The 22,529-nt window shown below is 41.0% G+C and overlaps 1 pseudogene; it reads right to left on the bottom strand.

Annotated features, from left to right (window-relative positions):
- Window positions 1-12,418: 12,418 nt before the first annotated feature.
- On the bottom strand, window positions 12,419-19,643 carry LOC145164878 (uncharacterized; annotated as a pseudogene).
- Window positions 19,644-22,529: the final 2,886 nt, after the last annotated feature.

The following is a 22,529-nucleotide window of genomic DNA, read 5'->3' as shown; positions in this document are numbered from 1 at the left end:
AACCAATAAACACTTAATCAATAAAGACATAGCCTCAAAATATAGTTCTGACTTCATGAGTTGGAAAACCAGGTAAAGTTGCCAACTTATGTTCATGAATGTCTAAATGAAGATCTTAAGCTTAAAAGGGACTTAATAAGTGACTTAAGGCATACATGTAACCAATTATCTCATAAAGCATGCACCTTTATGCTCAAGGACTCCAATACAAACTCAGATATGGAATAACAAGCCCTTAAACGACTTCATTCTATCATTGACCAAAAGCACAAAAAAGCACAATATAAAGAGATCTAAAAATCTACAAGACAAGAAGCAAACTTGATACCTCAGAAAGCTTTCCTACAAGATGATGATTTTGGATCCAAAGCCCTTTCACCAAGCAACTCAACTTCAAGATCTCCTCTTCCTTCACAAAGACCAAAAGTGAGCACCAAGAACCTCTTAGTACCTCAAGAACACCACCAAGAGAATTAAAGATAAATTTTAGGGTTTTAGTGGAAATGGAGGCTAGTAAGGAGGCCAACCATGAGGACTTAAGGCATTTACATAAGGTGCAACACCCTAAAATTTAGGGTTTCCCCATCAGCTGCTAACACGCCGTGTAATGGCATAAACACGTCGTGTTGGCCTTAATGAAATTCGCGCATCTTCATAACTAGACACGTCGTGTTGGATCCTCCAACACGCCGTGTCCAATCCTAAACAAAGATTTATTCCCAATAATTATTCCTCAAGGTTCCAGGTGTTACAACTCTCCGCCACTTAAATTAGATTTCGTCTTCGAAATCATTCCTTACCATCCCAAGCACGCCAGACAACCTAAAGAAAGCAACCACAACCCCGAGCGTACAACGGCCTCCCCAAGGTAACCGAACCCAAATGAAGCAGGACTCTCTAACCCAAAGAATACTGAATCCTTAACCCATGCAGAAAAACCACTTCTACTTTCCCGGAACCTGAAACATCGAATTGGTCTGACTCCCTGATAGACCGCCCATGCTGAACCACTACCATGCCAACCCTCATTGAAGTCCACGCTTAGAGAAAACACTTCCAACCCTTGACTGACTTGATGCTTCTAATGGAAAAAAATCACCAAACATTTACAACTGTAGAACACTTATACTCGACTGAAGGCTCAGATAATCCTACGAGTAGGAGATTCGTGCCCACAACGGTTAGACTCAGACAAGAGATGTGTAACAGGGTCAAACCAGTTACTCTAAGATTATTTAATCCAATCTGCAAATGACATAGCATGTTTCTCGAATATCAAGACACTCTACAAACGGATCCCACAATACTAATACCGCCTGATTCATCTTGTTGCCCCCTAGCTGCTTTCTAATAGCAGCTGAGACCTCCCTGGTCCCACGTGACTCCTAAAAGAAAGCCTCATCTGGCAACAATTGCCCAAACTATCTCGCCACCAAATCCATTACTAAAAGTGAATGGTACACAACCAACTATAGTCTTATCTCATACCCGGCCTCCAACGACCTACCACTTCCTAATTACAAGCATGTTGTGGCCCTCTCATAGTCTTACGAATAGACCCACCCTGGTCTAAATCATCTGAAGAAATCCGTGACCTATCATGGATTTGTCACACACTCACCGCTACTCAGAGACCGTTGAATACTACGAGCCACCCCACAGTTGTAACATTCCGATTAAAATAAAATAAATAAAATAAAATAAGTGAATAAATATATAAATGAAAAAATAAATAATAAGCCCTAAAAACCCTGAGATGTATATATATATATATATATATATATATATATACATATATATATATATATATATATATATATATATATATATATATATATATTATGTGTTATATTGGCACTAAATCTTTAACAATTTATTAGAATATTAGCGCAAGGAGTTAAATTTAATAAATTATGGAAATCAGGGAGTTAAAAGTAATATTTTTGGGCAATGGGGGTTAAAGTGTAACTTTTGGGCTAGATATGAAAAGAATTTTAGATTCTAAGGGCTGATTGGTAATTTTTGGACTTGTGTTGAAAGGATTTCTGGAGTCAGGGGAGATAGATTCAATTTCGGACTCAGATTGCAAAGAAATTATGGGGGAAGGACTAAAAGTGTAAAAATAGCTTAAGTTTAAAAATAGACGGGGCATAAATCCATCACTTCCTATTCCATTGGCTCTCATTTAAACCTAAATCCCTAACCCTACTTCACTTCTCTCAGCCGCCACCTTATCACCCCTTATCCTCCAACCGCCGCCCCTCCAATGTTGAGGCCGAAAGCTGCCAACTGTTCCATTACCGGCGAAGACGAAGAGCCACGAACCGACGTCGTGTTAGTAGGGGAAGAGAGAGAGAGAGTTAGGATCGTGGGTGCTGCTTCCGCTATTCACAAGTTAGGTGGCCAACCTTCTGCTTCTCCATTTCTCTTCCACTGTTGCGTCGTCGCTGCCGCTCCGGCGGCCATTCCGTTGTCACCACCTCTTTCGACTGCCATGCGCCACTGCGTGGGCGGCTGAGATTGGGTGTGCATTTTGGTGTTTTAACTTGTGTTTTGAGTGCGTGTACGTGTGTTAGAGACATGTGTCGGCATGTGCTTGTTGGCCGGAAGTCGAGGAGAACCACCATGGTTGGTTGCCGCTACTTATACTTTTTCTACCACCATCAACCACTGTGTATGGGTGGTTGTGTGTGTATAAGGCAGCGTGTGTGAGCGTTTTTTTATTGGTATGATGTTGTATGGACTTTGCTTGGCTGGAAAACCAAAGAAAACCCACCACCACCACCGTGAGGTGGTGGCTGCCACCTTCTGCCGCCGTCTGCCACTATCTTGGTGGTTGTGTTGGACATTTTGATATTCTTTTTGCTGCTAATGTGTGTGAATGATGTAAGAACTTTTATGTATGTTTGGATTGTTGGAATTATCACTCAAATCGTCGCCGTGTGTGAGTGGCTACCGCCATGGACCGCCGCCGACCATCATTGCCCGAGGTGGCAGTGTGTGGTGCCCGATTTATTAGTTATATATTTATTTATTTAGATAACCATCTAACTTTAGGAGTTGGAAACCGTAATTAGGGTTCAGAAAACCCAAATGTCAAGAAACCCTAGTTTTTGGAGTTGGTCGGGACCCACATTAAAACTTTTAATTAAACTTAAAATAATACTTAATATCTCTCTACAATTAACTTAATGCAATATTGGAATTAATGGATTAAGTCTCTAAGGGGTTAAGTGTGGAACAGTAACCCTATTTATCATTTTATGTGAAAACCATAGAATCAGGGAGCTCTATTTGGACAATGATCGGGCGCGTATTTGGGCTGGTTATTTGATTATTATTTCACCCGAGAACGACTATGTCAAACCTTAATCAGTCATGCTCTTAAGTCCTTAATGGGTCATTTCATATGAGGTGGTCACTGTTGCAAGTGACTATTACCTGTGATCGGGCATTGACTCAAGCATGAGAACTCTTGGTCTAAGCCCTTTTTCATGTTCCTTGTTTGGTTGTGGCTTTAGAGTAGGATCATTTTTTCAGGTGTATCTCACATCTGAGTATATACGGCCATGCATTTCTTGGATTGTTGATACCAGTATGTTCCTATGATGTAGTAATATATTAGATTTGTGTTTTGGTATTGAGTATGCAAAAATGCTGTAGTGATGTGTTAGATCTGTGTCCTGGTATCGAGTATGCTGCTATGTTGTAGCGATCTGTTAGATCTATGTCCTGGTATCGGGTATGTTGTTAGGCTGTAGTGATCTATTAGATCATTCTCATGGTATTAAGTATGTTGCTTTGTGCTAATAACCTATAGAACTATATGTTATTTGTGCTTGCTAGTTATCGTCTATGGAGTGCTCTTAGGGACTGTCTGTCGTCACGTAGGATAGCCTGAGAACTCTTGGTCTAGGCTCTCTTGCATTTTCCTTGTTTTGTTGTGGCTTTAGAGTAGGATCATCTGTTAAGGTGGCTATCTCACCTCTGGTTACTTATGGCTATGCATTCTATGAATATTGGCTGGTAGCTGGACTGTATGCTATGAAAGGGTTAGTAGGTAGTAGTGATTTGCATGATTGTTGTTTGCATGTATTATGTGCCTACTTGATCCTGATTCTTTATATGTCGACATATTGTGTTTGGTTTGGATTGCGGTGGTCCTGCTTTGTACGGTAGGCCAAGATACCCAGTGCGGGCCGGCTATAGGTCATAGGCACGGAGGCTCGGGAAGAGCGGTGTGGTTGAGGTGGTAGGCCAAAAAACCTTGGGTATTCCAACCCGATGGTTGATTGGACCCGACATGTTGCGAATCCAATCCGAGGATGATTGGGCCAATATGCTTATGATACAAGGGTATTCCATCCCGAGGATGACTGAACCCATCATGGACATGCCTGGTATTCCAACCAGAGTGTTAGCGTTTATTATTTGTTTTGTATGGTGGTATTTTGGGGGAAACTCACTAAGCTTTGGGCTTATAGTTTTGGGTTATGTTTCAGGTACCTCAGATGTTCGCGGGAAGGCGAAGGCTTGATCGTGCACCTCCACGTGTTTTGTGTTATGATTTTGGGAAAACTCTGATATTAAACATATTTTGAAAACTATGTTGTAAATACATATGGTTTCCGGTTGGTTTTAAAAAGTTTAATTTTTTTATGAATTTTATGGGTGTTACAAGTTGGTATCAGAGCCTTGGTTTGAGTGAATTAGAGGAACACTCATGTGAATCCAGTCTCAAACAAGAAAAAAGAATCCAATGGTTTTCAAAATAATCAAGGAGGATGAGATGTGTACGATCAACCGGTGCCAGTAAGTAGACCCCAAATTACCACACAGTTATTTGATATATTATGTTATGTTAGAACATCATGCTAGTGATAGGATAGGGATCCTCAGGAATCGTATGATAGAATTCCTGATATTTGATGCCTTATATCTTGTAGAATACATTATTTGTTGTTGTATGACTCTTTCGTGTGTGAACTAACTATTGAGTGAATGCGCTAAGTCACATACTGCCTGGGTTAAATGGTATTGGGGTGGGGGATTTGGTCCTGCTGTGCAACTCTTGTTTAACTCTAACCATTGTAGGATTGAATCTTTTAGCCTAAGATTGTTTAAGTTGTGTAGTATGTGATAGTGTTCATGCGATAGTTATCTGGCACCAATGGAGGGTCGTATGGTAGTTGATGGTCGGATGAGTTATATGGGGTCAGCCGGCCAGTCGCGATATGAGTAGCTTTCCTCTAAGAAGTGAGGAAATAGTGCATGAGTATGCTACAATGCAGTGTATTGTTAGGATTGTCGTGATCATCTTCTGAGACAAATACGGGTAGGTGTGGAAGGTAGTATGGGCACATACTACTGTAAGCACAGGACCCGTACACGTAGCAAGGAAGTCACAACCCATGGGGTTTTGTTAGAAATTGGTTCCCCTGGTATTATATGCGTTTTGGCTGATATCTCCCTGGTTTATTTTTAGCATGGCAATTACGAGACGATTTGAGGATGGATCCAGATCAGGATCAGGAGCAGATGCCCATGATGGGCCAATAGTGTTTGAGGAGCATGTCAGGGAGATCATTCGTGAAGAAGTTGTTTCTTTTGTCTGGGGGAAGATACCAAAGCTTGTTGAATCTGTCAATGCCGCTATGATGGAGTACTTTGATGACCGATATGCTACACTTTCTGAGGTTGATGTTACTGCAGCCACCACGGCTGTTGTTGCCATTAGGGCTCGGGTAGAGAGAATTTTACAGTAACAGGACTTCGGTCATACGGAGCCCGCAGAATTTGATGGGGTCTCGAACCCGATTGCGGCAATGAGATGTTTGTCTGACGTGGAGGGTTGTTTCTTCACGTGTTCTTGTCCAGATGACCAGAAGGTCAAGTGCGCCCTGAACCTTTTCAAGTTGGGGGGCAAGGGATTGGTGGAGACTGCTGACTAGTGCTTGTACTCCTGAGAAAAGGGCCGCAGTGACTTGGTAACAGTTCTCGGAGATGTTCCGTGCAAGGTATGTTCCCCTGGTACAGAGGGAGAGACTGGCGATTCGGTGACGGCGATTACCAAGATGTTCACCGAGAGGGCTTTATTCAGTCTTGAGTTCGCTGCTTCAGAGCAGGCTCAGATGACTTGGTATTTGAGCATGCTCAAACGGATATTCGACAGTTCATGTCCATCTAACGCTATGGTTCTCTCGCTTAGCTTTAGGATGCCGCAAGGAGGCGAGAGATTGAGATAGAGACCTAGGTAAGGGAGCAATGTTAGGCTCCGGATCAGTCCCATCCGCCAGCAAAGCGGTTCAAATCTGCCGACCAGATTTCAGGATCAGTTGGAGGGAGGCGTAGATCTGTTGCATGTCGCCGATGTGGCGAGGAGGGTCATTTTGGAAGAGACTACAGGCGGAGTGTGCGAGTTTGTTTTCATTGCGGTCAAGAAGCCCACATTACATCTCATTGTCCTTTTCTCAGTGAGTTGATGGATCCCATGCGCTTAGCTTGGCAGTTACCCGATGGTCATCAGGGGACCGCCAAGGTCCCGAGGACCGAGATTTGAGTTGGCAGTTCTTCTATTTAGCAATTGTGGTAGTATTGGTATTTATCTGTCATTTATGCTTGAGTTTCAAGTTTCAGTTGTAATTTTGGATGGTCAGTTAAATGGAATTATCTTATTTAGCTTTGTTTCAATTGATCTCTTGTTATGTATGGATTAATTATATTTGTCCTCTATTGTATGCGAGTTTGAATGTAAGAATGTTGTGTGAATTTAGATTATCCAATGTATGTGGATATCAGTGGTTGGGATCAAGTAATAGAGTTCGAGTTAGTAGGAGTATCGAAGGACTATGAACTTCTCAATTTCTAGCATATTTCAAGTGGGGGAGAGTAGAACCTCGTAGCAGGAAGACTTTGTACCAAGATTTGATTTCAATCAGATTTCTATGAGTTCCAGACTTCTGCGCAACTGCTAAATCTTCGGGTTTTGCAGCAAAATCATCGTCAGCTATTGGATTTTACCTTTAATTCGTATTAGCCTTAGTGTGATATCATCTGTAGGGAGTGCTTGTGCTTAGACCCTAGGGTGCTAGGAGCTCAGGTTGAGGATGTGCCTCTCTGTTATCGTCGAATTGGGGGTAAGACCTAGTGTTGATAGTGGATAGCTCAGTTGGGCTGTCGGAGCAGAGTAAGAGTGTGGTTCAGTTCAATAGGAGATTAGTTAGTTTTCATTGTGGTGATGCCCTTTTGGTGCGGGATTAGTGTGCAGGCGTTTGGCCGAGAAGCTTGGAGACCGATTGATTCTGCAGATTTTCATTCATCTTGGTTGTTGTGGGGGAGTGCATCATGAAGTAGAAGCGAGAGCTGATTTCAAGGACGAAACCTAATTTAAGTGGGGGAGAATTGTAACATTCCGTTTAAAATAAAATAAGTGAATAAATGAATAAATAAATAATAATCTCTAAAACCCTTGAGATGTATTTTTAAATTTTTAGATATATTTATATTCTATATTTCTATATTTTATATTGGCCCTAAATCTATAATAAATTATTAAAATATTAGCGCAAGGAGTTAAATGTAATAAATTATGGAAATAAGGGAGTTAAAAGTAGTATTTTTGGGCAATGGGGGTTAAAGTGTAACTTCTAGACTAGTTATGAATAGATTTTAGGATGCTAGGGGTTGATTGGTAACTTTTGGAGTCGTGTTGAAAGGATTTCTGGAGTCAGGGGAGATAGAGTAAATTTCAGACTCAGATTACAAAGAAATTGTGCGGGAAGGACTGAAAGTGTAAAAATGGATTAAGGTTAAAAATTGACGGGGCATCAACCTGTTACCTCCCATTCCCTTGGCTCTCATTCAAACACAAAACCCTAACCCTACTTCACTTTTCTCAGCCGCCACCTTATCACCCCTTATCCTCCAGCTGTCGCCCCTCTACTGTTGAAGCCGGAAGCCACCAACAGTTCCGTTACCGGTGAAGAGGAAGAACCACGAACTGATGTCGTGTTAGTCGGGGAAGAGCAGGAGAGCGAGGATCGTGGGTGCTCCAGCCGCTATTCGCAAGTTGGGTTGCCAACCTTCTTCTTATCTATTTCTCTTCCGCTGTTGCGTCGCCGCTGTCGTTCCTTCGGCTGTTCCATTGCTGCCACCTCGTTCAACTGCCATATGCCACCGAGTGGTGGCTGAGATTGGATGCACATTTCAGTGTTTGAACTTGGTTTTTGAGTGTGTTTACATGTGTTAGAGATGTGTGTTGGCGTGTGCTTGTTGGCCAGAAGTCGAGGAGAACCACCATGACAGCCAACCATGGTGGTTGCCACCACCTATGCTTTTTCTGCCACCATCAACCATCGTGTATGGATGGATGTGTGTGTATGTAATGTAGCGCGTATGAGCATACTTTTATAGGTATGATGTTGTATGGACTTTGCTTGGCCGAAAAACTGAAGAAAACCCACCACCACCGCTGAGGTGGTGGTTGCCACACTCTACCTCCGTCTGCCACCATCTTGGTGGCTGTGTTGGACATTTTGATATTCTTTTTGGTGCTAATGTTTGCAAATGATGCAAGAACTTGCATGTGTGTTTGGATTGTTGGAATTATCACTCAAACTGCCGCTCGTGTGCGGGTGGCTACCGCCATGGACCGCCGCCGACTACCTCTCCCCGAGGTGGCAGTGGGTGGTGCCCGATTTATTAGTTATATATTTATTTAATTAGATAACCATCTAAATTTAGTAGCTGGAAACCCTAATTAGGGTTTACAAAACCCTAATGTCAAGAAACCCTAGTTTTTGGAGTTGGTTGGGACCCACATTAAAACTATTAATTAAACTTAAAATAATACTTAATAGTTCTCTACAATTAACTTAATGTAATATTGGAATTAATGGATTAAGTCCTTAAGGGGTTAAGTGTGGACCACTAACCCTAGTTATCATTTTACGTGAAAACCCTAGAATCTGGGAGCTCTATTTGGACAATGATCGGACGCGTATTTTGGCTGTTGTTTGAATTATTATTTCACCCGAGAATGAATAAGTCAAACCTTAATCAGTCATGCTCTTAAGTGATTAAGTCCTCATTGGGTTAAGTGTTCTTACATAACCCTACTTGGCATTTTATGTGAAACCCTAATCATCATTTCATGTGAGGTGGTCACTGTTGAAAGTGACTATGACATATGATCGGGTATTGACTCAAGCATCTTCCTGTGGGTGATTGAAAATGAGTTGAATCCGGTACAGTTCTTCGTTACTTCGGTGATTATCTACGCACATATCGAGGTGAGTTTCGTCTCACTATACCTGTGGGTCGATGACACCAATGCCGAACCACATGTTTTGGTTATCTTCTAGTAGAGGGATGCCCTAGAGACTGTATATAATCATGTAGGATAGCCTGAGAACAATTGGTTTAGGCTATCTTTCATGTTCCTTGTTTGGTTGTGGCTTTAGAGTAGGATCATTGTTTTAGGTGGCTATCTCACATCTAAGCATATACGGCCACGCATTTCTTGGATTGTTGATATTAGTATGTTGCTATGATGTAGTAATATATTAGATTTGTGTTCTGGTATTGAGTATGCTGCTATGTTGTAGTGATTTGTTAGATCTGTGTCCTGGTATTGAGTATGTTTGTTAGAACTAAGTTCTCTTAGGATCGTATGATTCTATGCAAGCTAATGATTAAGAACGTAATAAAGAACACGAGTATGGCACTGAATATGTCGTATGATTAATGCTTCAACACCTCAGAAGAGCTCGATAAATAACTGCTACTGTAGAGGTGTTTAGGGTTACAAATAATAAACGTAATTGTCGACTCTATAATACGCATACATGCATGCATATATATAGTATAACCCTACTATCTAATCTAGATAAACACGGATAGAAAACCTAGATAATCACGGATGGACAGGCCCAATCCGGATACAAAACGTAAGGCCCAAGACGCAACACAAATGGACTCAACAATCTCCCCCTTTGCGTCTTTGGAGCCGAGACCTTAATTCTGTTGAACAACAGAAGTCTTCTTCCACGTCTTAAACACCTTCGGTATAATGGCCAAAAGATGGTAACGAAATGTAATGTACCACCGAAGCATGTCTGTAAAAAATTTCTTGTCAGCCTCTGAATTCTGCTTGCACCGATGTATGATGTTGATGATGTGCTCCAAGCAGTCTGTTGAGAATAAGTGCTTGTTAACCAGAGCAAACAGAAACATGTGAGCTTCAACTTTGGTAAACATCACAGTAAGATGTGTTGAATCTATCTGGCCCATCTTCATCTTGTTCACATCCCCTGGTTTCGGTGTAGGCTTGACAGTGGGCTTTTTGTTCATCACCTTTGCTATCTCCTGATCCATAGCAGCAACTTCGTGGATGTAGGAGGCCAACATTCTCTTCAAGTGTTCTAGAATGGGCTCATATTCCTTCGGATTAGTGAGCAGAATGTTGAACAACAGAATCCAATCATGAGGATTGAGATTAGGAAGGTCTGCTAGAGAGATAGTTGACACCGTGTTTGCTGTACCACGAGTGATCTTGAAATTGACATTGACGAATCTCCCAACAAGTGTTGGTTTCAGAACCTTGACTGTAATTATCTTTTGTGCACTCCAAGTCAAGTACTGAGGTTGCCCGTACTTCAGATAAAAGTCAATCAGCTCTTGGTCAACCTTAGGATGAGGAAAAGGAACCTCATCAGTCGAGTCAAAGCAATGGAATGTGAATGCTTTTCTTGTAATATGCATGTCGAACTGCGAGTCCTTCGAGTTATCACAGTCAAATGAAGCAACTGGTTCCAACCAATAAACAGAAGGAAACTCAATCTCTTGATTGATAAGTGTCTCTTTCGTCCACAAGGGAAACAAAGCCTTCTTGCAATTCAAGGCATCTTCATCCTCTTTGTTTCTCCTATCCCTCTCCTCTGCTTCCTTTGCTATTTTCAAATTCTCATCCAACTCTCGGTCTCTCTTCTTTCTTTGAAGAGCCTCAGCGATTGTTTCTTCCACATCACTTTCACTTTCATCATTGCTTTCCTTTGGCTTTGTTTGTGAACCAGAACCTGAAGCTACATTACCCTTCAGCTCGGTTGAGACTTTCGGTTGAGCACCTTCTGTCTTTACAATCACTCTCGGTTAAACAACACGAGCACCTTCTCCCCCTTGTTTCGGAGGTACGAACCTCTCAGAAACACCCTTCATTTCATGGAGCATGGCAAGAGCAGGGAGCAGCTTGGTTGTGAGATGATTGCGGATGGTGAGAGTAAGAATAGGATCATGAGCACCAAGGAGATTGGTCAACATGTCCTTTACATCTCCTGCACAGCTTTGAAATACAGCCCGTTGAGTCTTTAATAGAGAAATCTCTTTTTTTGCTTGGGCTAGCTGCACCTTTTGGATTTCAATGGTGGACTTGTGTTTGGCCAGATCCTCCTTCAAGGCACTTTCGGTTGCTAGATTAGCATAAAGAGAGTCAAAACGAGAATTCACTGAACTTAAAAAAGAAGTGTTCTCGGTTTGGATCGATGAGCGCACAGCATCAAACTTGGCGCTTTCTTCTTGAAGGGACTTAGAAAACGAATCCACAGAAGTTTGTACTTTCACGGCATTTGTGTCAGCATGAGCTTTCAATGATTCAAGGAAGATCTGAGTTGTATGAACAATCTCAGTAACATCTGTTGTTGCCTTTTTGCAGGAAGATGTAGACTCATCAACAGCCTTAGTAGATTTTTCAATTGCCATTGTGTATTGCTCTATGGCAGTCACTACCACAAGCTTTGCTGTCTTCAAGCAAACGATCCAGCTTTTCATGAATATCCTGTAAATGTTGACTTGTGACAGGAGCATCAGTATCCTCATCAGTGGGAAGGCGATATGGACTGAAGTAGGTAGAGTCAAATTCATCATTTTCTCCACCGAGTGTAGCACCAGAATCAGTTGAGTGGGTAGGGGAAAGAGGTTTAGTGATAACAGGAGTTTCTGTGACAATGGTTGCCCCCGTATCAGATACGTTGACTTCCACTGTTGGGTTAGGAATTGTAGTGGTAGTAGTTCGGGAAAAAGTAGGAATTGAAATTGGAGTTGTAGAAATTGGTATAGACGAAACGGGTGGTGGTGGTGGTGGTAAAGTTATTACTTGAGAAGTGACAGGTGGAGGAATTGGAGGAACCAAAATTGAAACTGTCTGTTTCGGTGATAGAGGTGGAGTAGGCACTTTATGATGAGGAGATTCTGGTGGGGTAGGAGATCTGGGAGGAGTGTTACCTCTCGGTGAGTCGTGATGAATTTCCTCTTCTTCATTCTCCTCGTCATCATCTGAGTTTGGTGGAGTGGGACTTTTGGACCTTCGTGCCATCCTCTTTATCTTCTTCTGCTTTGGTTGAGAAGAATCCCCTTCATCAGACTTTCATTTTGTAGACTTAGAAGCTTTATAATTTTCCCCCTCAGTTGGCTCTTTCTTGGAAATCCTTTTTCCTCGGTTGGTAGGCTTATCCAACGCATCCAAAGCTGCCTTCTGTTCCGGAGAAAGAACTCTCGGGCCGATAGGAGTACGCTTGCGATAGTCAGCCATGACTGTACTTTCTGCTGTGACACACCGATACACCGACTCAAGAATCGAGCCATTGTGAGGGAATTTGATTGGTTCAAAGATAATGATCTTCTTTGTGTGAAAGGTAGCAATTGACGCAACTAGGGCATCCTTCATCACAGGCATGTCCAAAGTGGTGATTGCTCTTCTGGTAATAAGAGTCCAAAAACGCCTACATGAAATCTCTGATTGCCTCGTAGAAGTGTTGAGACTCTGCACCACTTGAGACCAGATAATCGTCCCATAATCCAGATTGAGTCCGTTGTAAAGACCATAGAGAAGGGTTAGAAACGCCTTGCTCGTACCATCTGATCCACCACTTCGCTCTGCCAGACTCTTAATGAGAAGAGTAAGCATTCCATTCCACTGCGATGGCAAGCAGGACTTCTTAACCTTTGTAATAGTAGTGAGCACATCCGTATACCCCATCTCATAGAGCATTGAGAACAACTGAGACGTCGTAACAAAATCCGGCGAAACGAAAGATGAATCCACAACAAGATGCATTAACGAACAAAATCTCCCCTTTGAAATCGAAGCTTTCTTGTTGTGTATTTGAAAATAGATGCGTTCTTTGTTTTTATCATACATGGTAGTAGAGTAAACTTGTGACAAAAGCGACATTGGAACAGCTTCAACCTGTGTTAGGGCTAAAACTAGTGGGGATTACTTCAAACATTCTACAACGTGCATCATATATGCATCATACAAAAACGGGTTTAGTTCAATGATCATATTTTGATTAGGCTTGATCGTGAGCAAAGATGACGAAGCAGTCAGATCATGAACGGAAGAAGAAGTCGCCATTGTTGATCGAAGAAGGAAGATGAACAGTTGAAATTTGCCTTGAGAGAGTTTGTTGCAGTAAAAGACAAAGAAAACCAAAAACCCTTTATATACCGTTGCTAGGAGGGAGAAAAATCATGATGATAATGACGTGATCTCTGAAACGTCGCCTGAAAAAGCGTGATGTGACAGTGTGGTTACACCTAGGTATTCGTCAGCACGCATGGGTATAGAAACCGTTCAAATTCACGCGCCTAAATCTTATCTTCAATCGTCGTTTGAAATTTTGCGTCGTTATAGGATAACCCCTCTTTAGTTCCAATAGTGAAACATAGATTGAACCAATTAGTAACCAAAATGTGGGAAAATAAAATTTTCGTGCAATAGTGTGACAAAGATAAATAAATAAAGCAAATGTGTATGGGATGTGAGTGATGTCTCATTATAAGACAGAAAGGAGAGGATTCCGGGCAAGAATCGCTTCCTACAAAGTCAAGAGAGACTTGAAGTGCTTATGTGGTTTCCCGAAAAATACGATCAATTGTTTGCTAATAAACATTGAAAGGCTTCTTTTAATTATTAGGCTTAGGGTAGCTTACCTCCAAGCGAATGTCGAGTCTTAACATAAGACCAATCATTGGAAGAAGTACTTGTGAGACCGATGTGGTCTGTTGAACAAGTAGGTGGGATATATGTTAGAGTGACAAATGGAGTAATAGAAATCTCAAAACAAATAAACTGGATCTTTTTGGGAAGAAAAGCGTTGGTTTTAGACAATTTCATAAAAGATCACGCAAAATAAAAAAGAGATTTCATTGGGTAACCAGTAATTTCTTGAATATCAAAATTCACCATCAATTCATTATAGGTGTTGGATATTGGGTTTCACTCAGCACGTGGTAGTCGTAGCTAAGATCACAAACACAGATGTTGTGTAACCATAAACGTCAGTGGTAAGGACCGAGAGTCTCAAGGGTTACAGTGGTGAACCGAAAGTAGATGGAGAATATAAGAGAGGTTGCTTAAGAACCGAAAGTACCTTCTGCTAGATAGACATGACGAAGCAGAAAAACTCTTAACTCATATGAGAAGAGTAAGGTAGCTCTAGACCGAGTTTATGTTAAAATCCTAATTGGGAAGAAACGATTGATAAAGATCGAATCATTAAGGCCTGCTCTAAGTCGTAGAGGCTTTGGTCAACATGCAACAGCATGCTTCTAGGGACCCTTAACTAGTTCTTATGGAAAAAAAAAATTATACCTGCCTTAGTTCCACATTCTGTTGTACTGGTACTCTTGATACCTAATAAAAGTAAGAACAAAGAAACACACCACACAAACAAAACAAACAAACAAACGAAACAAAAAAAATATTTTTGTGTTTTTGAATATTTTCTAAAAAGAAATAAAAACAGAAAGATAAAATATTTTTGGATTTTTGAAATTTTCTGAAAAAGAATAAAAACAGAAAGATAAAATATTTTTGGAATTTTGAAATTTTCTGAAAAAGAATAAAAACAGAAAGATAAAATAAATAAGCATAAACCAAATTAAAGACGAGAGAAAAGAATGTACAGATAATACAACCGAAACCTTATCTTAAATAAGTGAAGCGAAATAGACCAAGCGATCGGTTCATTTCGGTTCCTTAAAATTCTAGAGCCGAAATAGACCGAGCGATCGGTTCATTTCGGTTCCTGAAAATTATGGAGCCGAGATGGACCGAGCGGTCGGTTCATTTCAGTTCCCTAAAATTCGAGAGCTGAAATAGACCGAGCGATCGGTTCATTTCGGTTCCCGAAAATTATGGAGCCGAAATAGACCGAGCGTTCGCTCCATTTCGCTTGTCTAATTTTTAGTGAGAGATTTGAGGATTCGGTACCGACTCTCCTTCCATCATACCCAAGCCTTGTAAAATTTTGTTAAAGGTAGCTTCAGGTAAGGCTTTAGTGAAGATGTCAGCTAGTTGATCAGTAGATCTAACAAAGTGTACTTCCACGTTCCCATCTTCTAGATGATCCTTGATAAAATGATATCTTAGTGCAATGTGCTTGGTTTTTGAGTGTTGCACTGGGTTGTGACAAATCCTAATTGCACTTTCTGAGTCACAATAGAGAGGAATCTTCTTCATACTTAGCCCATAGTCTCTCAGTTGGCTTTGAATCCAAATAACTTGAGAAGTGCAAGACACTGTAGCTATATACTCAGCTTCGGCTGTTGAAAGTGATACACAAGTTTGTTTCTTGGACTGCCAGCTAACAAGTTTCCCGTCAAGAAATTGGCATCCACCCGTAGTGCTCTTTCTGTCCAGTCCACATCCTCCTAGATCAGCATCAGAAAAGGCTTGAATGAAGAATCCAGATCTTGCAGGATACCAGAGACCGAGAGATGAGGTTCGCTTCAGATAACGAAAAATATTATTTACTGCGACCATGTGAGGTTCTCTTGGATTAGCTTGAAACCTGGCACAATAACAAACAGAAAACATAATATCTGGTCTACTAGCTGTTAGGTACATAAGGGACCCTATCATTTGACGATATAGTGTTATGTCAACAACAGGTTTTTCCAGAGATGATGTTAACTTAGTGCCAAAAGCCATAGGAACCTTCACTTTTAAATCACCCTGCATTCCGAATTTTGTCAGTAAGTTCTTTGTATAGGCCTCCTGGTTGATAAATATACCTTCTGGTCCCTGTCTAATATTCAAACCAAGGAAAAAGTTAATTGGACCCATTGCACTCATTTCAAATTTAGTCTCCATCAACTTCCTGAATTCGGCTGTTCAGCTAGGATTCGTGGAGCCGAAGATGATGTCATCGACATAAATCTGAACTATCATAAGATGTTCGCCTTCTTTCTTACGAAAGAAGGTTGGGTCAACCGAACCTTGTTTAAATTTTGACATTTTCAAGAAGCGAGTTAGTGTTTCATACCAGGCCCTCGGTGCTTGCTTTAAACCATAGACAGCTTTATCTAGCACATAGCAATGATCAGGGTATTTCTCGTTCACAAAACCAGGCGGTTGCTCAACGTAAACTGTTTCTTCTAATTCTCCATTCAAGAAAGCGCATTTGACATCCATTTGGAAAACTTCGAAGTTTTTGTGAGCAGCATACGCCAAGAAGATTCTAACTGATTCCAACCTAGCTACTGGAGCGAATGTTTCCTCATAATCTATCCCTTCCTCTTGACAATATCCTTTCACCACCAACCGTGCCTTGTTGCGAATGACATTTCCTTCTTTGTCCAATTTATTTCTAAATACCCATTTCAAGCCGACCATAGAAACATCTTTCGGTGTAGGAATCAACCTCCAAACTCGGTTGCGTTCGAACTCATGGAGCTCATCCTGCATTGCTTGAACCCAATCAGAATGATCAAGTGCAACATTTACAGTTTTCAGCTCAATTTTGGAATAAACGAATTAAACATACAAAATTCAACTTTAGAGAATAATGCAGTTTGTTTCGCTTTCAGTTGAGAACGAGTAAGAACTTTCTCAGAAGATTCACCAATAATCTGTGCTTTGGGATGGTCCTTTGTCCATTTTACTAATGGAGGATAGTTTGGATCATATGCTGGATTCAATTCAGCGTTCACCTCTTCTTCAAATTTTGATTGATCATCCTCGCCTTCGTCAGTTGCATTCTCTTTCTCCCCCTCGACTGGCGAAGTGTAACCTGTGGCAGCATCAGAGTTTGTTTCCTCTGTGGGAGTTGGATTCTCTTTCTCCCCCTCAATAGGACTACTGTTGGGTGTGTTTGAAGCTGTATGATCCCCTTGGGTTGAATCTGTATGAGTTGGGGAAGGATTTGGATTCTCCCCCTCGAGAGATACTTCACTTGTTTTTGTTGAACTCTCCCCCTTGAATGTTGAGCCTTTGCTTGGAGAGTCAGTTGAAGATTGATTGCCTGTAGCTTGTGGAGGTTCTGTTTCCATATTTTTGGCAGCTTCGTCGATGATCTTTTTGAGATTATCAATTTTGTTATCTGCTGCTTTCGCCTCCGAGTGAGCCGCTTTCTCTGGTTCATCAAACAACCGAATGTATTCTTCGAACAAGTTGGATATTGGAACCGAGACTTGGCCAGATTCTGGAAATATTTCACCTAAGTCACTTTCACTTCTTTGAACCTTCTTCATATAATTGTCGTCAAAGGTGACATAATAGGTTTCTTCAATCCGTTTGGAGCGTTTATTCGGCACTCTGTATGCTTTGGATGATAGCGAGTAACCCAGAAAAATTCCCTCATCGGCTTTGACGTCGAACTTGTTTCGGTTCTCTTTTGGATTGAAAATAAAGCACCTTGAGCCGAATATGTGGAAAAATTTGACATTGGGCTTCCTATTATTTAAGATCTCATACGGAGTAATTGTGAATCTCTTATTGAGCAAGGACCGATTCTGAGTGTAGCAAGCAGTGGCAATTGCATCAGCCCAGAAGTATAATGGGAGGGAAGCGAAACTGAGCATGGTTCTGGCTGCCTCGTATAACAAACGGTTTCGTCTTTGAACAATCCCATTCTGCTGTGTTGTATAAGGGGCCGAAAAATTGTGAGTTATCCCCTTGTCAGCCAGAAAGTCTTCAATGTCGTTATTCTTGAATTCCAGACGGTTGTCACTTCTGATGTTCCTCACCGTCTTCCTCAGCTGTACTTCCACTTGCTTAATGAATGTCTTCAACTTGGGAGTTGCATCTGATTTCTGCTTAAGAAAGAAAACCCAGGCGAAGCATGAAAAATCATCTACAATAACAAGAATGTACTTATTACCACCGATTCTCTCAATAGCCGAAGGTCCACACAAGTCAATGTGCAATAGTTCAAGAGCTTCAATGATCTTTGTATTGATGTGTGTAGGGTGGCTCTTTCTGCTCTGTTTCCCCAACTCACATGCTGCACATAGATGCTCCTTATCAAACTTGAGAAGAGGGAGGCCTCGGACGTGATCACCAAGCACCAATTTATTAATGTCTTTGAAATTCAGGTGCGATAGACGTTGATGCCACAACCAGCTTTCATACGTGTTCGCTTTAGACAGCAGGCATATAGCTGGTTTACCTCGAATTGGGTTGAGATTTAGAGGGTACATCTCTCCCTTGAGTTCAGATTTCAACAGAACCTTCTTGGATTGTTTTTCAATTATCTCAGAACCCTCATCGTCAAATGAAACCTTCAAGCCTGTGCCCACAACAAGTTGTGACACACTTATGAGGTTATGTTGCAATCCTTCCACATACGCCACTTTCCCGATTGAGAAGTCTACGTTGGTTATCATGCCATATCCCTTGATTGTTCCATAGGAATTGTTTCCATATTTTACACACCCACCATCTTTCAGGGACCAAAACTCCCTCAGCTCTTCCTTCCTCCCTGTCATGTGACGCGAGCAGCCACTGTCTATATACCATTCGTCATCGAACTGCTCGTCACTGATTACCTGCAAATTTAAGCATATTTAGGAACCCAAAGTCCCTTGGGTCCTGGTGAGTCTTTTACAGAAAAAGGAATTACAGCAGAAATATCAACCATATATGTTCTTTTAACTAAAGTGGTTTGATTTTTTCTTTTAATGGTATACACCTTGATTTTGGTTTTATCTTGTTTAATCTGTGGTGCATTAGTTGGTGTGTTGTTAGATGGTTTATGATTTTTCTTTTGACTCCTAGGGTTAGCTGATGATTTCTTATTATTCAACTTAGAGTCTGGCACTAGCTTTCCCTTTCCTTTGATGTCCTTCATAGAATTTGTTTTTCCTCTGGACTTGGAAGGACCGAAACTGGGTTTAGGACCGAAACGGGGTTTAGGACCGAAACTGGGTTTAGGACCGAAACTAGGTTTAGGACCGAAACTAGGTTTACGACTGAAACTAGACTGGGGACCAAAACCGGACTTTCTGTTCTGGGACTTGGAATAGTAGGAATTAGGACTAAAATTTTCCTTTAGTTTCTCCTTTCCTTTGTCCGTTGTTTCCTTCTTGGGAGGCTCATAGTTGGAGTTTTGAGAATTCCAGTGCCTTTTTCGCTCATTTAGATTTTTGGCATATCTTTGATTTCTCAAGCGTTTCTGTTCGGCTAACTCCTTTTGAGATTTGTGGATGTTGAAGCTGACCTTTGACTTCTCCTTGTGAGGTTCGGTTGTCTTATTTGACACTTTCGGTTCTTCACCTTTCTTGGTTAGAACTTTCGGTTCTTCACCTTTCTTGGTTAGAACTTTCGGTTCTTCACCTTTCTTGGTTAGAACATTCGGTTCTTCCATTGGTTCTTCAGGGATTTCTTTGGTTCCACTTGTGCTTGGTTTGTCGAAACTTGAGGATTGATTAATGGTTTCAGCAACGTATCTTCCTTTAACCCTCCATGAAGTCTGGTCAGATAGACCCACGGTTTCGTCTGCGTTGTCAATAGGAGCTGACCAGAAGTAGTCGTCGCACCCTTCAGTATTATCTTTGTCGACTAAGATTCTTAACTCTGCAGTTTGCTTTGGAGTGACCCCTGTGACTGCATATACCTGATTTGGCACAGTCTGAACCTTTTGATAGACCATTGCCTTTTCCTTGAGTTTCTGTTTCTGTTCTTTTGACAGACGAGCGAATTCAACCGAGTTTTTAGATATCAGTGCTTTTTCATTCTCGGTTTCACTCTTCATGAACTCAGAGCAATCAACTTCGTCCTGTACTGCGATTTCACTCATCTTGCTTTCCTCATCGAATTCAGACGTATTGTCCAAGTCTATTTTATTTTCCACGACTAGTTTGGCGTTTGAAAGATCAAATGTTTGAATTGTCTCAGATTTTATTTTTAACCTATCATTTTCATCCAAAATATTTTTAAGCATATAGTTATGTTCCTTAGAGTCAATAAAGGTTTCTATTTTGTCCAGTCCAAGCTTGTAAGACATGGATGTCTCTTCTGATGACACTACTGATTCACATTCTGCTATTATCTCATCTTCCTTAAATTCTAGAAAGGGCAAAATCATTTTATGAATTTTCTTTCCAATCTCACAACTTAAATGTAATTGAGCAATATTAGTATATAAACGCTTAGCAATTAAACAGAAAACATTTCTTTGTTTTAAAAACTTTAAATTGTCTCTTTGTAAATAAATACTTTCATCCCTAGCCCTAACTAACTCCGCCTCCTTCATCTCAATCCACATCCTTCTCTCCTCACTTTTTGAAGACACTCTGCTGAGTTGGTCAGTTAGGTTAGAATTCGCTAAGCGAGTTTTCATGAGACTACTACTTAAGTTAGAAAATTTAAAGTTTAATTCAGTTGATTCTTCTTCATAATCTGTTTTTGGAATTTTAAGTGATTCAAGGATGGATTGTACCTTTTTGATCAGCCGATCGCAGTCGTTGATCTTCTCACTCACAGGCTTGGCTGCAAAACACTTGTTCTCAGTCAGGTTCGGTTCCTTACTTGCACTTTCGGTTGATGAACCAGCAGTGACAATTAAACACCTTCCAGCTGAACCTTCTTCCTTTGCCACATAAGCCTTTCCATGAGTGGGCTTTCTAACCTCTTCATCTTCAGAGTCGGTTGACCAAACTTCAACGCCACCGAACTTATCTTCATCAGCATTCTCCTGTACAATCAAGGCATTCATAGAGCTATTAGTTGCCTTCTTTTTCTTGATTTCCTCCAATTTGTGCATATAGTACGCCTCATCATCTTCACCCTCTCTCTTCTCAGCCATTTTTCTTGACATGCAATCTTTGGCAAAATGGTTCTTGCCGTGACAATAATTGCAGTCATATCCAGAGTCTCCTGCAAGCTTGTTCTCCTTCTTTTCTTCATCCTTTTGAGAGGAGATTTTCTCTTCATCCTTCACCTTCTCAGAGCTATAACTTCCCTGCCAGATTCGGTTCTTGTTGACGGGGAATTTTCTTCTTGCAAACTTCTTCGGATTGGATACCATCAAAGCAAACTCCTCGCTAGTTAGATCACACTCAGACATATCAGTCTCTTCTTCTTCTTCTGGGATAATTTTTGCTTTTGAGACCAGGGCCAGAGGTCCCATACCAGAAACAACTTTTGCTTCTTTGGTTACCACGCTTTCATGGGACTTAAGTATTCCCACCAGTTTCGCTAGAGAGTAAGATTTGAACTGTTCATGTGCTTTCACAGTTGACACTACGGCCATTCATTCCGGTCTTAGCCCGTTCATGAAAGTTACTTTCTGCTCGATCAACTTCCTCTCTATTCCATGCTTGATCATCTTACTCAGGAGATGATTGAATCGATCGAAAGTCTGTATTAGCTTCTCCTCTGGTTTCTGTTCGAAAACTCCAAATTCAAACAACAGCAAGGTTTGTATGGAGTGTTCCAAATCTTCATCGGTCGAATAGAGTTCTTTCAACCTATCCCAGATTCCTTTAGCCGTTGTGCATGAACCAACCAACCGAAAGGTGTCAGATTGCAAGGCGAATCTGATCATCCTCATGGCCTTCACATTACATAGTAATTTGTCTTTCTCGTCCTGCGACATCTTGTCTACATCTGCCACCAGCTTGTTATACTCCTTCTGGGACTTGACAGTAGTGTTCGTTCCTGAGTGAACAAATGGCCCAAGTGTGATAGCTTCCTAGATGAGATAGCCATTGTCTTCAGAACCAACCACGTAGTCTTTGAAGTGATGCGCCCATACCTCATAATCTTGAGTGTAGAGAATGGGTATTCTGGTTGTAGATCGAATGCTGTTTGAGATGTTGATGGGATTCGTTTGCGAATCTTCGTGAGACATGATGAGCTTGCTAGAATCGAAAGATTAGGGTTTTATCAGAAATAGAGTTACCGTCGTTCTTAAGAAGACGACTTCTATTTATACGATAAAAGCGGAAACCCTAAAGAATTCTGAATATAGAAGGAATGTGTATTGATCACACAGTCTCCTGCTCTGATACCAATTGTTAGAACTAAGTTCTCTTTGGATCGTATGATTCTATGCAAGCTAATGATTAAGAACGTAACAAAGAACACGAGTATGGCACTGAATATGTCGTACGATTAATGCTTCAACACCTCAGAAGAGCTCGATAAAGAACTGCTACTGTAGAGGTGTTTAGGGTTACAAATAATAAACGTAACTGTCGACTCTATAATACGCATACATGCATGCATATATATAGTATAACCCTAGTAT

The sequence above is a fragment of the Lactuca virosa genome, chromosome 3 (genome assembly GCF_052849685.1).
Source record: "Lactuca virosa cultivar CGN04683 chromosome 3, Lactuca_virosa_CGN04683_v6, whole genome shotgun sequence".
In the NCBI taxonomy this organism is placed as follows: Eukaryota; Viridiplantae; Streptophyta; class Magnoliopsida; order Asterales; family Asteraceae; genus Lactuca; species Lactuca virosa.
The sequence above is the reverse complement of the archived record's forward strand: the minus strand, read 5'-3'. Positions and strand labels throughout refer to the sequence as shown.